The sequence below is a fragment of the Pituophis catenifer genome, unplaced genomic scaffold, assembly GCF_029215685.1.
Source record: "Pituophis catenifer annectens isolate HBS135680 unplaced genomic scaffold, rPitCat1.0.hap2 SCAF_2, whole genome shotgun sequence".
Taxonomy (NCBI): Eukaryota; Metazoa; Chordata; class Lepidosauria; order Squamata; family Colubridae; genus Pituophis; species Pituophis catenifer.
In genome coordinates this window covers 293,899,066-293,916,095 of record NW_027256882.1, presented here as the reverse complement: position 1 = coordinate 293,916,095, position 17,030 = coordinate 293,899,066, and positions in this window count along the sequence as shown.

The window sequence follows — 17,030 nt, the reverse complement described above, 5'->3', positions numbered from 1 at the left end:
GGAGACTGCTTGGAAAGATGGTGTAATGATGGACAGGATCACATGGCTTGAGTTCCTGAACAGAAAAGGGCAGAGAAGCTGAGTGTGCCTTGGTTTTTTATGCCCTCTCTGGCTTTGAAGTTCCTGGGGCCCAGGAAGAATATCCTGATTGGTCATAGCTTGCCTTTTAGGTTGTCTGTGTGCCAAATTTGGCTGAAACTTGGTGGGTGGTGCAATAAAGGGCAGTTAAATGGCTCTGCCTGAAGGAGGTGGATCTTTGTTATGTAGAATAGACTGGCTCAGGCCTTAATGGCCCATTAACAAAGGTGGGGGGCTGAGTTTCTGGTTCTCTGAGTTTCTCTTTTAGGGAAAATATTCTGCCTTTTTAGTATATCCTAAAATATTTTCTTTTCCTAGGAGAGGAGTGAGTGCTAACTTCCTACAGTATAGTTACTGCTCTTGTTATAGGAAAAATGACGGACCTGGCCAAGCTCTTCAATGCAGGAAAGAGTTTATTGCACAAGGTTCAAACAGTCCAAAGACAAGAAAAGGGTCTGAACGCCGATGGCTTCTTCTGGCCAAGTATTTATACAGTTTAAAGGCAAAAGTATTACAGAGTGATGCATTTCACACGTAGAAGCTGCCCTTTCATCTATCTCTGGGAAAGACATAACAGCCCTGTTCCCACAGGCTCAGGTTCTCCTCTCCGGCGCTCAAGACATAACAAAAGGAGATAAGAGGCTTGGAGATGCCTCAAGGGCAATAAGGAAGCAGCACCCCTTATCCAGGGATATGCATGACATTTGGGATGCAATAAACATTAAACAACAGGATGTATCTGTTTAGGGTCAGTTTGCCCTTTTACAATTCTGTGCCTACGTCAAATACCGTTTGTCATCTCAGCACCTTGGCACAGAAGAGACACTTCTGTCTTGACCAAAGATTTGGATTTCTAATATTTGAGTTTTATCCCAATACCGAATCTTAGCCTGGCTCATACCCCCCTTTGTGACTCATCTGTTTATCCAGATGAGTCACACCTGCAGGTCCTCTTCCTGCTGGAGCCCTTTGTAATCCCACATAGCCATCACCTGAGCAGTTGTCTTACGTTCCACCAGCAAGGATAGACTTTTAGAGATAGTTTTAACAAACAGAGGTAAGCGACATGGGAGAAAAATACACCCTGCAGCTATTAATCCCACCAGGCCAAAAATGGCCTGCAGGCCAGGTAACTTTGGCCACCATCCTGAAAACATGTCCTGTAAATTAAGACCTTTCCATGTCTGGACTGGCACATGAGCTATTTTAACCATTTTGTCTGTTATCTCCTTAATAACCTTTCCTCTTTCATCAACTTCTATGCAGCAGTTAGTCAAATTAAACTTTCCACATACCCCTCCTTCCTTGGCCAACAAATAGTCTAAGTCTAATCTATTCTGCATAATATATGTCCTTGATTTGACACTCTCCCTAGCTAATTGAGTAAGAACTTTTACAGTTTCGTTGGTGATGATTTCAACCACCGCTTGCAGATGAATTAAATGGTTCAGAATGTATATAGGGGTCCGATAGCCATACATGCCATCTTCTGCCCATGTAGCTGGTCCATAAACCTCAATAATTCGCTCTGCAGGCCACTCCTCACTTCCACAACTACGTTGGTTACCTCCGACCCTAACTTTTCCTATTGCAGATGTATCTACATGTCTTCTTTGTCTTAAGTTCCCCACCTCCTCATACACCGGGACATCTAAAACCTGTCGAGTTTTAAGGGGAAGCAAAAAGAATCCTGGTCCAATTATTCCCAGGACACAAGCTCCACACCCATTCTTAGGTAGATACCTATATGCCATTTTACCACAAATCCAGTACAATCCATCAGGAGCCAGCCATTCAAGGGTATGATTATCCGGATCCCTTAAGAAGGCTAATCTGTTGACCTCAAACAGAGCCGTTTCATCAATACCCTCTGTGACATTACTCCCTGACCACCATGTCTTGCTTTCCCATTTTCCTGTGCATATAAGGTTTCCTACCTGTTTACCATCAGTTTGAGTCCTCCTTTGGAAGCATACATTCCCTACCAAACTGGTGGTAAGTGTCCAGTCCCCATCTTTTCCCTGATTATGTGAAAGGTTACCCTTCTGTTCCATTTCTAATGCTTTCGAATAGTTCAATTCTTGAGCTTCCCATGGCCATTTTTCTCCCATGTTAGTTCCTCCACATACAAAACAATTTGATACATTCAGAGTGTGGGCTATGTCTTCTGCCAATTTGATAAAGGTATTTGTTACATAGCTAGGGATTTCGGGTATATTTAGCTTTTCCATTTTCAGATAATATTACAAGGGGACTTCTTCAGGATTTATTACCACATAATGTACTAGCACCTCCTCTATAATTTTCACGTCACACTCTACCTTACAGCTTATACATAAAACACAATCAATACAGTGAGTGCAACAACAACACTCACACCCACAATTACAAAACCAACACATTTAAAGAAAATTCTCTTTTCTGTTCTTTTGCATCAAAAGGTAGCTTCCAGGGTGTCCTAAGCAGGGACTTCTTTCATCTGTAAGAGGTTCACACTCCGCAGCCGGTTGGGGAAATATTAGGGATCGGAACGACTGAGAAATCAAATGGGCCCTGGTTGTCCACAAAACCATTGCTTATATCTGTAAAACACAATAATCAATAAAGCTACTACCCCAATTACTCAAAGTGCCCACACCCAATTTTCCTCCCACATGAATCCGCAATGATCTTCAATCTTTCGTCAGGATCCAAGTTCCGGACTAATTCAAGAGAGCAGGTGCTCCATCCTCTTTTTTTTTTAGCTTACAGCGGGTTACATCGGCAGATATACATCAAGGTAACCTATATATAAAATACAGAAGCTTTCTTTAAGCACATTCAAATGTCAATTATGTTGGATGTTGTTTGTCCACAGACACTTTCCAGCCGGTGTCAGCTGCTGCCTTGACTCGTGTCCGATGGATCCATGATTTTGATTCTGCAATCTTAATAGCAAGTGGAGAAGTCATAATACCAATAAAAGATCCCTTCCATCTTCCACTTGGTCCCCAGGTTCAAATGAGTGACATTAAGTTACTAATCTAGGGGGTACTTGTTCCATCACATATCGTTGGAATCTCTCAATTTGCTTATTAAGTTCTTGTACCATCTCCATATTCAGCCTATTTGTCCTTGTTTTTATTGTCCTGTACCGTCTGCCAGATGGTAATAGTTCAAAAAAAGGGGGCCCAGGATGAAATGGACCCTTCAGGATGTTTTGAACTTTCTTAAGGCAATGGGAGGTGGGGTTTTTTTTTTTTTGTAAATATTTTTTATTTATTTTTTTCCAAACATAAACATAAAATATAACTTTTAAGAACAAAGTCTCGATCCGGTCATAGATGGTTACTACGCTTACATTCCTTTAACAAGCTCCATTCAATTTCCCATTACATCTTTTGCGGATAGAAATTCAAAACATAAAAAAAAACAAATTTTAACATAAAATCTAGCATCTCCACCTAAACAAATCCATTATATCAATACAATTTTACTTTCAAACTAACTTTCACTCATTTTTATATCTATATGTCAATCCTGATTTTATCTTGTTCTTCTTCACCTTGTATCTTTTACTATCAGTGTCAAAATAATTTTTAACAATATTCTAACCTCTTATTCCAATTATTTACCTTACAATTTTATCAGCACAAATCTTAATTTCAAGTTCAATACAACTCCATTTTTATTACACTTTCTAAAACAAAATTCTATCTAATTCTTAATCTCTTGACCCTTTTCCTCGAATCTTAGTATCTTAAACACACTTAAAAATACTTATCATCTATTACAATTTCCATGTTACACAGATTTATCACAAAAACATGTTTTATTTAAACTAATTTCTAGCATATTTTCTTCCATACCTCCCTCTATTGTTTGGCTGTTTTCCAGCATATTATGTTTGGCTGATTCCCAGCATAGTCTCCTCCAAAACACCAACTATTTTTGGCTAATTTCCAGTATAGTCTCCTCCAAGCCTACCACCATTATTAGCTAATTTCCAGCATATTTTCCAGCATAATCTCCTCCAACTCTCCACCTATTTGTTTGGCTGATTTCCAGCATTTTATTGGCTGATTTCCAGCATAGTCCCCTCCAGGGCTCCCACTCTTGTTTGGCTGATTTCCAGCATATTCTCCTCCAACTCTCCTGTAAGTGTTTGGCTGATTACTGCAAGTTCAAATCTCACCAGGCTCAAGGTTGACTCAGCCTTCCATCCTTTCAAAGGTAGGTAAAATGAGGACCCAGATTGTGGGGGGAATAAGCTGACTTTGTATAAATATACAAAAGGATGAAGGCTATTGCTTAATGCATTGTAAGCCGCCCTGAGTCTCCGGAGAAGGGCGGCATATAAATTAAAGCAAAAAAAAAAAAAAAAAAGATATTTTAGGACTTTTCTTGTCACATTTGTTAAGTGAATCACTGCAGCTCTCAAGTTAGAAACATGGTTGTTAAGTGAATCTGGTTTCCCCACTGACTTTCCTCGTCAGAAGGTCGCAAAATGTGATCGCTTGACTTTAGGACACAGCAACGGTCATAAACCTGAACCAGTGGCCAAGCATCTGATGCTTGAAAGGGTGAAAAATGTACATGTGGCTTTTTTCAATGCTGTTGTTCCTTTGAATGGCTACTAGACAAATGGTTGCAAGTCAAGAACTATCTGTATATATATCCTTGCATTAAAGCAGTTCATTTGGCCATCGGTTCTCTAATCCTTTATTCCATTGGGGGGTGTTAAGCTATCTGGACTGGCCGTCTCTTCGGAAATGGGGAAAGAATCTGATTTTCCCCCCAATCTATTCTTCCACCTGCACAGAAGCGCCAGGGAGCTGTGGAGGGAGCTGGCTGTAGACCCCTTTTCCAACAGGAAGTTCATGAAGCCCTTCCTCAAAACGCTTCATGATCAAGACCCCAGCACTGAAGCCATCGGGAGGAGATGCAGGAAATCCATCATGCCCATTGCGGTAAGCCCTCAACCGGAGGCTCTGCTTCCCTTTGATCTAGAGGTGGGCCACTCCTGAGGGAAGGGGGAAGGGGCTGAGCAGAAGAGTCACCCTCGGGGGTCTCCCCATCAGGAGCAGGTATGCCTGGTTGGAGGGAGGAAGTGGGCAAACTGGTGGGGGCTGAAATTGAAGCAAAATTTGGCATAAGGCCCCCCCCAAAATGTACCACTGAAAGTAGAGGCATCTGTGGGATTCCTTGCCAAAACAGTTTTGATATCCATCCATCCACCCATCCACCCATCCATTTATTTATTATACTCATCCATCCATCAATCCACCCATCCATCCATCCATTCATCCACCCATTCATCCACTCATCCATCCATACCTTCATCCATCTATCTTTATCATCTATCTACCCATTCATCCATCCATTCAGATCTATCACCCATTCATCGGTTCATCTATTCATTAATCCATTCAGTCATGTATCCATTCATTCATTTATTTATTTATTTATTCATCTATTCCTTCCTTTATGCCTTCCTTTACTCATCCATTCTGTAATGTATATAGTTTTGGCGGGAAGTTTAAAAGAACAATAGCACGTTGGTGATTGGCTAACTCCCTGGCTGAAGACGTATATAAAGGGAGCTGTTTTACTATATGCTTTGTTGGATTCACACTGTGAATAAAAGAGCTGTTGTTACTGAAGTTCTTGCTTCTGCCTCCTCATTCGCCCAACTTAACATTGGCGACGAGGATGGGATTGAGGTGAACAAGAAGCAAGACGAAGAGCTGACAACAACGAATCCAGCCAGGCGGACGAGCTCAGTGCCAAGCGAGATGACCAGGATGTCTGCTTTTGCACTGCCAACACCTTTCAGTCCAGCCAGAGAGAAGTGGGGGTCGTACATGGTTCGGTTTGAGTGTTTTCTGGAGGCCAGCGACCTACAGAGCCTCTCAGACAACAGAGAAAGAGCTCTATTCCTGAGCCACTGTGGGCCCAAAGTCTTCGACATGGCTGAGTCACTATCTGAGCCGACCCCGGTTCAGTCGGTAATGTGGCAGGTTTTACAAGCCTTGCTACAGGGATACTACGCCCCGGTACCCTCCAAATTCGTCCAGAGGTACAAGTTCTGGCAACGGTTGCAATGAGAAGGAGAGCCAATCAGTGCTTACATGGCCGCCCTGTGCAAGGCTGCCACGCACTGTGAGTATCGAGACCTCGATGACGCGCTCATAGAGCAACTAATCTGCGGCGTTAGAGATATTCACCTACAGAGAAGACTTCTGGCCAGGTCAAATCTGACCCTACACATCGCTCTTGACAAAGCAAGAGCACACGAATCCTCCACTAAGGCTGCGGACACCCTGCAACAACCAGCACCATCGCAGACGATGCACAAGTCAGTCCCGGTGCACAGTGAAGTAACCCAGATCGACAGTGAAGAAGAGTCTGATGAAGACGTCTTCCAAACAGAAAGGCATAGATGTGATCAGAGAGAGTGGAGAGAGGACTGCGCGAGCTGCGGAGGGTCACACCAATGGCAGACCTACAAGTTCAGAGACGCCGTCTGCAGACACTGTGATAAAAAAGGGCACCTGACAAGGGTGTGCAGGGCGAGTCTACCATCCAACCATAAGCCGAAGAATGGACCTTGCCAATCTGAGCCAGAGGGGCACAAAAGAGCCAACAAATATGGCGACCCAAAAAAGAGTACAAATTTCAAAAGCCACGAGACTGCAGCACCAGAGTAGGTCAAGCAAGTACCGCCCTAGAGAAGAAGATACACACCATGGTGGAAATAGAAGGACACCCATGTAAGATGGAGATCAATACCGGCTCATCTCTATTGAACATGTCCTGGGCCACCCTGAAAATGGCCATATCCAGCTTGAAAAGATGTCAACTACAGCCCCAGTGACTATGGCTACACGATTACCAAGGGAACCGCATTCCCGTGGAAGGAGTAGGCATGTTCCAAGTCAAGTACGGACAGCACCAGAAGAAGCTACCCCTCACCGTGGTCAGCGGACACCCACCGAGCCTCCTGGGCCTGGACTGGTTTAAGGTCTGGGAATGGGAGTCACCGGATTCCACAGCACGAGCGGCAGCCTGACAGACAACCTGATGCAAGAGTTCCAGGACGTGTTTGATGACCAGCTGGGCAGGTACATGGGGACACCTATCTCCTTTAACTTAGACCCTAACATAGCCCCAATCAGGCTTAATGCTAGAAGAGTGCCTTTTGCACTAAAGCCAAAAATTGACCTGGAGCTGGACAAGCTCATCAAGCAGGGGGTGTTAGTCCCTGTAGATCACTCTAAATGGGAAACCCCAATAGTGACCCCATCAAGCCAGATGGATCTGTGTGCATCTGCGCTGATTATAAATGCATGATTAATAAGGCTCTCCAACAAAGTGCTTATCCTGTTCCAATCGTGCACTTTATTGTGTGCTTGGTTTTAAAACCTAAAATACTCAATAAAAATTATTTTATTTAAAAAAATCCTATCCTATCCTATCCTATCCTATCCTATCCTATCCTATCCTATCCTATCCTATCCTATCCTATCCTACTCTACTCTACTCTACTCTACTCTACTCTACTCTACTCTACTCTGCTCTACCCTACTCTACCCTACTCTATTGTATTCTATTATTTGTCAAGCATGTATAAGATAAGAGATATAAGTATAAACATGATTATGAGTACAGGAAATGGATATGAACAAATGGAGATAATACGACAGGAATGGTAGGCAGGTTGGTGCACTTATGCACGCCCCTTACAGACCTCTTAGGAATGGTGGGAGGTCAGTGGTGGGATTCAGCCAGTTCGCACCACTTCAGGAGAACCGGTTGTTAACTTTCTGAGCAGTTTGGTGAGCTGGTTGTTGGAAGAAATCATTAGGGCACAGAACCGGTTGTTAAATTATTTGAATCCCACCACTGGGTGAGGTCAACAGTAGACAGTCTTAAGGTTAAAGTTTTAGGGGTTTGGGGATGAAACCACAGAGTCAGGGAGTGCATTCCAGGCATTGACCACTCTGTTACTGAAATTGTATTTTCTGCAATCGAGTTTGGAGTGGTTTACCTTAAGTTTCTATCTATTGTGTTCTTGTATATTGTTGCAGTTGAAGCTGAAGTAGTCATTCACAGGTAGACGATGTAGCAGACAATTTTGTGTACTACGCTTAGGTCAGATCGAAGGTGGCGTATTTCTAAATTGTCTAAGCCCAAAATTTCAAGCCTGGTGGCATAAGGTATTCTGTTGCAAGCAGAGGAGTGGAGTACAGTTCTCGTGAAATACCTCTGGACTCGCTCAATTGTATTAATGTCTGATATGCAGTGCGAGTTCCAGACAGATGAGCTGTATTCAAGAATTGGTCTGGCAAAAGTTTTGCATGCCCTTGTTTGCAGTTCAATATTACCACAGAAGAAGCTACGCAAGATTAGGTTAACAACTCTTAATGCGTTTTTGGCAGTTCTGTCTCACTTGTGCTACACGTTGTCTCCCTTTTGTTCGGTATCTACACCCCACTGTCCTTTCCAAGTCTGGAGAGGGTGTAGAATCTATGTTTCAGAAATCCCACTTCTAGCAAAATTTTGCGCCGTGTCTCAGACATGGACATTCCTGGCTCACTTTTCATGGACATTTTTTTCTCCTGGTTGGCCCACATCAAAGAAGTTCTACTTTTGTACTTTGTAAACTAAGTAACCTGGTTCGCCTCACAATCAGGAGGCTGTGAGTTCGATCCTAGGTAGAGGCAGATATTTCTTTCTCTGGGCACAATGAGAATGTATCTGCCAAACAAAACTCTGCATTGGCGACAAGAAGGGCATCCAGCCAGTAAACACTCAGCTCCATTCAGTTGCCGAGACTCCACCCCGCAAGGGATTATGGGGTTGTTAAAAGAAGAAGATGATGATGATGAATCTAAGTAACCTGGTGAGCACAAGCTGACTCTCCTTTCATCCTGTTTCTAAGCCACCAATGTTCTGTGTTTGCTTCTATCTTGATGCAGTAGACACTCTGCAAAACAAGTTCGCCAACCTGCTCATGGCCCTCGTAACACAGCTTCATTTTCTCCTGGGACCAAGCAAGAGTGGGTCCAGAAGATCCAGTAGAGTCATTGAGAGTTCAGAACAAACCAACCTTTTGGGGTAAGGAATCTCCTAGGCCCAATCTGGATTCTTTCTCCATTTCTGTAAAGCTCAGTAGATGCCTATACGTTTTCCTCACGTTGATTTATGACCACAACGGAGCACCAAATTACTGTTGCTGAATGAAATAGTCATTAAGTGAACTTTGTCCCATTTTGCAAGCTTTCTTGCCACAGTAGTTACGTGAATCGTTGCGTTGGTTAAGCTAGAAAGAAAGTCTCTGTTGATTTGGTTTCCAGAAACTGCAGTAACCACAGCAATGTTTCTCGAGTGGCTGACAAAATGGCTGATTGAGTGGGTGGATTTTCATAGGGTTCTGGGGTTTGGTGTTTGAGGTGCTCCAGGGGGGTTGTGCAAAGTAGTGAGCCTTGTGTCTTTTGCTATTCTAAAGGTGGTGGGTAAATCCTCTTAGGTCCTAAAGATCCTGTCCTTAGAGTTTGGGTGGGGGATGTAAATTCTTAATCCCATGAGGTCCCATCCTGGGGGAGCTGTTGCTTCACAAGCCGCGAAGTACTATCCTGAAGAGCAGCGGGAGGCCGATTGGTGTCAGTGCAAGCATGGGCTTTGCGGGGGGGATCAGCTGAATGATTGGCACCAACTCTTCTTCCTTTGTTTGATTTAACAATACAGTGCAAGCCATCAAAAACTTAATCATGTGTGCCGGCTATCAAGAGGAATTCAACGATTTGGGGGTGCTTGGATGCTGGGATATGCTGGTGACCCCTGATAGCTTGTTTGAAGCCATTTTCTACCTGGTCCGGAAAGAAATTAAAAGTCAAAAGAGCTTGGCTACAAGTGGCAGCAGGTGGGAGAGGGAGGGGAGGGGAGGGGAGAGGGAGAGGAAGAAGAAGAGGCAGAGAAAGAGAGGTAGGGAAGGAGAGAGGGAGAGAGAAAGAAAAGAACTTGGAGGGGGAGAGAGAGGAAGAGTAGAGAAGGAGGGAGAAAGAAAAAGAGAGAAGGAGAGGGGGGGGTGAGAAATTCTCTAAATGGAGTAATACATTGAGTAGTTGAATTCAGATCATGATATCTCTAGCTTGGTGATTTTCTTCTCCCTAACCAGCAGATCTCGTCTGAGCTCTCCGTATTTGCTCTTTTGGGAACTTATTCAGCTACTCTAAAGAGGAACTGAAGGTGATGTTCAGAGAGGCCAATACCTACCTGCCCCGTCCCGATCTAAGAGAGAAGACCATCAGGAAGGTTTTCTTCTCGGAGGTGAGGAGACCTTGGGATGCACCCCAATATTCTGGACAGCCATTTGTCTGACGTTGTAGAGCAGGGGTCCTCAAACGTTTTAAACAGGGGGCCGATTCACAGTCCCTCAGACTGTTGGGGGACCGGACTGGGTGGGCGGGCGTGACTAGGTGGTCATGTGACTGGGTGGGCGTGGCCAGTTTAACCGTCCATTTTTTTGCCTTTCTCCTTCTAAGCCCCCGTTTAAATTGTTTTCAAAGTCTTTTAATTTAAAGCAGTACTTTACAAGCCCACAGCTGCTTCTCAAGGCTGCACTGGTGAGATCAGCCCTCAGCTGGCCCTCAGCTGGCCTTACAGCTGGCTCCCTGGAAGATAAGGCAGTGAGGGGCGGGGCAAGGGGCGGGGCTTAATCACACCACTCCGCGGGCCGTATTCTTTGCCCGTGGGCCGTAGTTTGAGGGTGCCTGTTGTAGAGGGTCTGCTGCTTGAGCAGGGGGTCTCCAAGGTCTTCTGCTAGTCTGTTAATCGGTGGGAGGGCTTCCCTCCAGAAGTTGTTGGGGGGGGAGGGAGGGAGGCAGGGAAAAGAAGGGAGGGAAGGAGGGAGGAAGGAAAGAAGGAAGGAAGGAAGGAAGGAAGGAAGGAAGGAAGGAAGGAAGGAAGACTCAATGACCACAATTTCCTTTTACTCTTTGTATTATAGGCAGTTTTGTATTCTTACAACTATCATTTACATTACCTTTTGCCATACTGTAGTCCTCGACATATGACCGTCACAGAACCTCCAGTGGTCACTAAGTGATTTCAGCAGTCCTTAAGCCAATGCCGTGGTCGAATATTTAGGATAAACCTGATCTTTCAGTGATTTCTGTCTAAAAGTTGTCCTCCATATACGACCACAACTGAGCCCCAAATTTCTGTTGCTGAGCGAAAGTTCTTAAGCAAGTTTTGCCTCATTGTTCGACCTTCCTTGCCACAGTTGTTAAGTGAATCGCTGCAGTGCAGTTCTTACGGTGGTCAATCTGATGAATTAGTGAATCTGGTTTCCCCATTGACTTGGCCTATCAGACGGTCACAAAAGGGGATGACGTAACCTCGAAACACTACGACCATCATAAATATGGACCGGCAAGTACCCAAATTTTGAACACATGACCATTAGGATGCTACAATGGTCCTAAGTCTGAAAAATGGGCATGTCCCTTTTGTCAGTGCCATTGTGACTTTCAGGGGTCACTAGACGAGGACTGTATTTTCTTTTTCTCTCCCTGTAATGGCTGAAAGTGGCATCTCTTAGTAGAGGCTCTCAGGGAAGTTCCCTTCCTTGGCTTGGCTAATGCTCCATATCTCTACTCTTCTTCCTCAGCTGCTGTATCACCCGGAGGTTGGAAACATCTTTATGATGCAAGACTTTCTCGAGGTTCTCCTGGAATGGATGATTCAGCCGTATCCTCTCATCCAGATCTTTAGCGTGAGAGGACTGGGATATGTTCTTCAGCACCCCTTCGAGGTAAGAGATGGGGGGCAGGAAGTGAGTGGCTTCCAAGGTGGTAGCAGGTGTGGCCTCACTCTCTGGGAAGTCTTCAAGGCTGGGAAGGACAGAAGAAGGAGAAGAAGACAATCATCAGGAACAGGATGGACTCAGCTAGAGTGGTGTCTCTTCTACAAAGATGGGTGCACCCCTGGAAGATCTGAAGGATCAAGTAGATCCTCTTGGAGAAGATCTCAAAGCAGAACAAGAGGAAACAGATGGGAACTGATGAAGGAGAGAAACAACCTAGACCTAAGGAGAAATTTCCTGACTGTGAGAACAATTAATCCTTGGAACGACTTGCCTCCAGAAGTTGTGGCTGCTCCATCACTGGAGCTTTTCAAGGAGAAACCAGACAGCCATTTGTCCAGCATAGTCTAGGGTCTCCTGCTTGAGCAGGGAGTTGGACTAGAAGACCTCCAACCCTCTTCTTCTATGCTCTGTGGGCTTCTCTTGTGTTTGTCATGATCGCTGCGAGACTCAGAGAACTCCAGTGACCATGTTTAGTTGCTCGTTCCTTTCCCTGCTTCCTCCAGAAGAACATCTCAGGGCCAGTTTTCATGCCGGTCATCAACTGCGCTTGTCACCCACAGAAGACCGTAGCAAAGGAAACTCTCCAGACCCTCCATTTCCCCCTTAGGCACCTTGCTGTGGACATCCATGCATTGAAGGCGGTCCATCTAATTCCTCTCCTGTTGAAATATTTTCCTGACATAAGTCAACCAAATCACGACAAACTGGTTTCCCCTCCTCTTTTTTAGTTATTTCTGTAAGATATAAGAAATGAAGGAAGGAATCAATAAATACACGAGTGAATGGATGAATAAAGGAATAAATAAACAAAGGAATAGATGGATAAATGAATAAATAAATGAATGGATTAATGAATAAATGAACCAATGGATGGATGGATGGAAGGATGGATGGATGAATATCAAAGCTGTTCTGGTGAGGAAGCCCACAGATGCCTTTTCTTTCAGTGGTGCATTTTGAGGGGTGGGGGCTTATGCCAAATTTTGCTCCAATTTCAGTCCCCACCAGTTTGCCCTCTGCCTCCCTCCAACCAGGGCATGCCTGCTCTTGATGGGGAGACCCCCCGAGGGTGACTCTTCTGCTCAGCCCCTTCCCCCTTCCCTCAGGCGTGGCCCACCTGTAGATCTAAGGAAAGGAGAGCCGCCGGTTGAGGGCTTACCGCAATGGGCATGATGGATTTGCTATTTCTCCTCCCAAAAGCTTCGGTGGTGGGGTCTTCGTTCTGAAGCCTTTTGAGGAGGGGCTTCATGATCTTCATGTTAGCATAAGGGTCTTCAGCCAGCGCCCTCCATAACTCCTTGGCACTTCTGTGCAGGTGGAAAAATAGATTGGGGGAAAATCAGATTCTTTCCCCATTTTCGAAGAGACGGCCAATCCAGATAGATTAACACCCCCCCCCAACGGAAGAAAGGATTAGAGAACCGATGGGCAAATGAACCACTTTAATACAAACAGGGTGTGGCTAACTGATGAGGACTTATAAGTCCGAAATAGATCTATCTTAGTCTCCTTAGTCTCCCAATGGGCAGCAGAGTGTTTGCTGGCTGCCAGGAAAAAAAAGCCCAGCATCAGACGCTTGGCCAGTGGATCAGATTTATGACCGTTGCTGTGTCCCAAAGTCAAGCGATCACAGTTTGCGACCTTCTAACGAGGAAAGTCAGTGGGGAAACCAGATTCACTTAACAACCATGTTTCTAACTTGAGAGCTGCAGTGATTCATTTAACAAATGTGACAAGAAAAGTCCTAAAATATCTTTAAAAGGTCATTCCCATATCCTCTACCCCTCCCTCTCCCCTCCTTCCCTCCTTCCCTCCTTCCCTTCTTCCCTCCCTCCCTCCCTCCCTCCCTTCCCTCCTTCCCTCTGTCCCTCCCTCCCTCCCTCCCTCCCTCCCTTCCTTCCTTCCCTCCTTCCCTCCTTCCCTCTTTCCTTCCCTTCCTCCCTTCCTTAATTCCTCCCTTCCTTCCTTCCTTCCCTCTTTCCCTCCCTCCCTCCCTTCCTTAATTCCTTCCTTCCTTCCTCCCTCCCTCCCTCCCTTCCTTCCTTCCTTCCTTCCTTCCTTCTTTCCTCAACAACTGTTTCTAATTCAACAACTGCAGTGGTTCACTTAACAACCATGGCAAGAAAGCTCGTAAAGTGGGGGGAAATCCACTTAACAACTGCCTTGCTTCAGAACAGAAACATTGGGCTCACTTGTGTCGTAAGTCGAGGACCGCCCATATATTCCTCTGGGTTGGTATCTCCCTGTGAAGGAGCAAGGGTTGCCAACTGATCTGATTGCAGGAAGCCTACGTTGCTCCTGGGCCTTTGCAGCTTTTTCTCTGCAGCAATGAAAGCCTTCCGAAGCACGGAAACCCTGGTCCACTGCCGAAGTTTGCTTTTCAAGGAAGCCCAGGCAGGTAAAACGTTGGCCATTTCCCTGCCACATCTGCTGAGGAGTTGGCAAGCCACCCCACACCCTCCGTGGCTGAGAGTTCAGTGGGCCGTCCCTCACGGAGGGCCTCTGCGCCACCGGAAGTGCCAGGGAACCCAGAACGGATCAAGGGAGGGGAGGTTTCCAGGAGCAGCGTGTCTCCAAAATTAACCCAAAGGTGCTTTTCACAGAATGACCCAGCTGGAAGTTGGAGCAGTGGGGAAATTCAAAAATTTTCCCTACCGGTTCTGTGGGCGTGGCTTGGTGGGCAGTTGACCGGGTGGGCGTGGCCTGGTGGTTATGTGACCGGGTGGGCATGGCTGTACAATTGACTCACACGCAATGCAAAAACAGCTGGACTTCACACAAAATGGCCCCTGCAACAAACAGGAACCTCACAGAGTCACAGAGAGCTCAAAAACAAACTATCACACTTTACACAAAAATAACACAAAAGCTGCACAACTGACTCAAAAGCAGCTGGACTTCACACAAAATGGCCCCTGCAACAAGCAGGAACCTCATAGACAATCAGGCACAGCTGATTTCTCACAGCTGATTGGTAGTAAAAAAATGCTAAAAAAGCTCCGATATTGCCCGGTTCAGCTGATTGTCGTTCTTTTTAAAGCATTTTTTAACCATCTGTTTGGGCGAATGGTAGCAATTATTACTATCGGTTCGGGCTCACCTGCCCAAACTGGTAGCATGTCACCCCTGCCTTGGAGGTCTTCTACTCCAAACCACTTCTCAGGCAGGAAAGAGTCAGGGTTCCAAAAAACCCCCAACTCCAAGGAAAGACTCTGAAGCAAGCATTTCCCAAAGGTCTCTTTACTAGGATAGGTAAACTGGCCCATCTGGGAAAACCCAAATCTGAGAGGTCCAGGTTTTCCTTCAGTAGATCAAAACCCCCCAAACCATCCCCTCACTCCTCAGTCGATCCCATGCCCCAATCACCATCCGTCCATCTCGAGACCTCACTCCGACCACTCCTCCTCCAGATGCAGGATCGCCCTGACCTTGACCGACAGGAAGAATGCGATTATGACCTCAGACAACCCCTCTACTAACCCCCCCTCCTACTTTCCCACGCATGAGAAGGTGGCAGCATGGAAGCTTCCGGCCTAATATGGCTTCCAAAGCTGACACCTACGATCAGTTTTGCACCTAACCATTCCTTCTTTCTTATGGGGGTTACACGGCACATCCAGGTGTCTCCTGTTTCTCCAGAGATCTGAGCTGCCATTCACTTGCTGTACGTTTTCTGGATTGGACAAAAATTTAGAAACTTTAGACACGAAATAAACACTAATAAGTCAAACAACAATATGAGATTGTGTTACGTTCAGGGTCCCAGCGTCTGTGAGAAATATACCCTATTAATAATGTCTTTGGGTATTTCGAATGCCTTCACTGAACATAGTTATCTGCTCTTTCCTTGAGTCACAGCTATTGTCTTAATCAGTTGAACTTTGAACTGAGTAGAATTCTCCAATTATTTCAGAATAAGAGACTTGGAAGGGACCTTGGAGGTCTTCTAGTCCAACCCCAAGCTCAGGCAGGTGACTCTACAATCATCTCAGACAAATGGTGGTCCAATCTCCTCTTAAAAGCTTCCAGTGTTGGAGTTTCAACTTCAGCTGCGACCTCTGGAGGCCAGTTGTCCCACTGGTTGAATGTTCTAACTGTCAGGAAATCTCTCCTTAGTTCTAGGTTGCTTCTCTCCTTGATGAGTTTCCCTCCATTAAATAATAATAATAATAATAATAATAATAATAATAATAATAATAATAATAATGGGACTTACAAATTGAAGTTGAGCGACTGTGGAAAAAGAAATCGTGTGTTGTCCCGATTGTAATTGGAGCCCTTGGAGCAATACCCAAAGGGCTACCCCGCTATTTAGAAATCCTAAATTTGCCGGACTTGAACATTTTGACTCTACAAAAAGCCACCTTACTCGGAACAGCTTACATCCTCCGACGATACCTTAACAGTTCCTAGGTCCTTGGTTAGGACTCGAGCTGCTGAGCTATTAACCAGCCTCAAAGGCTATGAATCTCACTAAAGATTAACCAATAAATAATAATAATAATAATAATAATAATAATAATAATAATAATAATAATAATAATAATAATAATAATAATAATAATTTTATTTCTATACTGCCCTTCTCCCGAAGGACTCAGGGCGGCGTACAGCCTATTTAAAAACATAGAACAAAACAACGATTAAAATTTAAAATCATTAAATAATTAGGCTCCAATTAAAATCCCAGAAATTTAAAATACCCCAATTTAAAATCGTTATGTTAACAGCCCGGCCTGGCGGAACAACAGGGTCTTCAGTGCGCAGCGAAACACCCGGAGGTCGGAGATCTTACGTATTTCCGGGGGCAGTTCATTCCACAGGGCTGGGGCTCCCACAGAGAAGGCCCTCCCCCTGGGTGTCGCCAGCCGACATAACTTGGCCGATGGCACCCTGAGGAGACCCTCTCTGTGGGAGCGGACTGGTCGGTGGGAGGCTATTGGTGGCAGAAGTCGGTCCCGAAGGTACCCGGGTCCTATGCCATGGAGCGCTTTAAAGTTGGTAACCAACACCTTGAATCGCACCCGGAAGACCACTGGGAGCCAGTGCAGCTCGCGCAGGAGGGGTGTCACGTGGGCGCAACAAGTTGCACCCATAACCA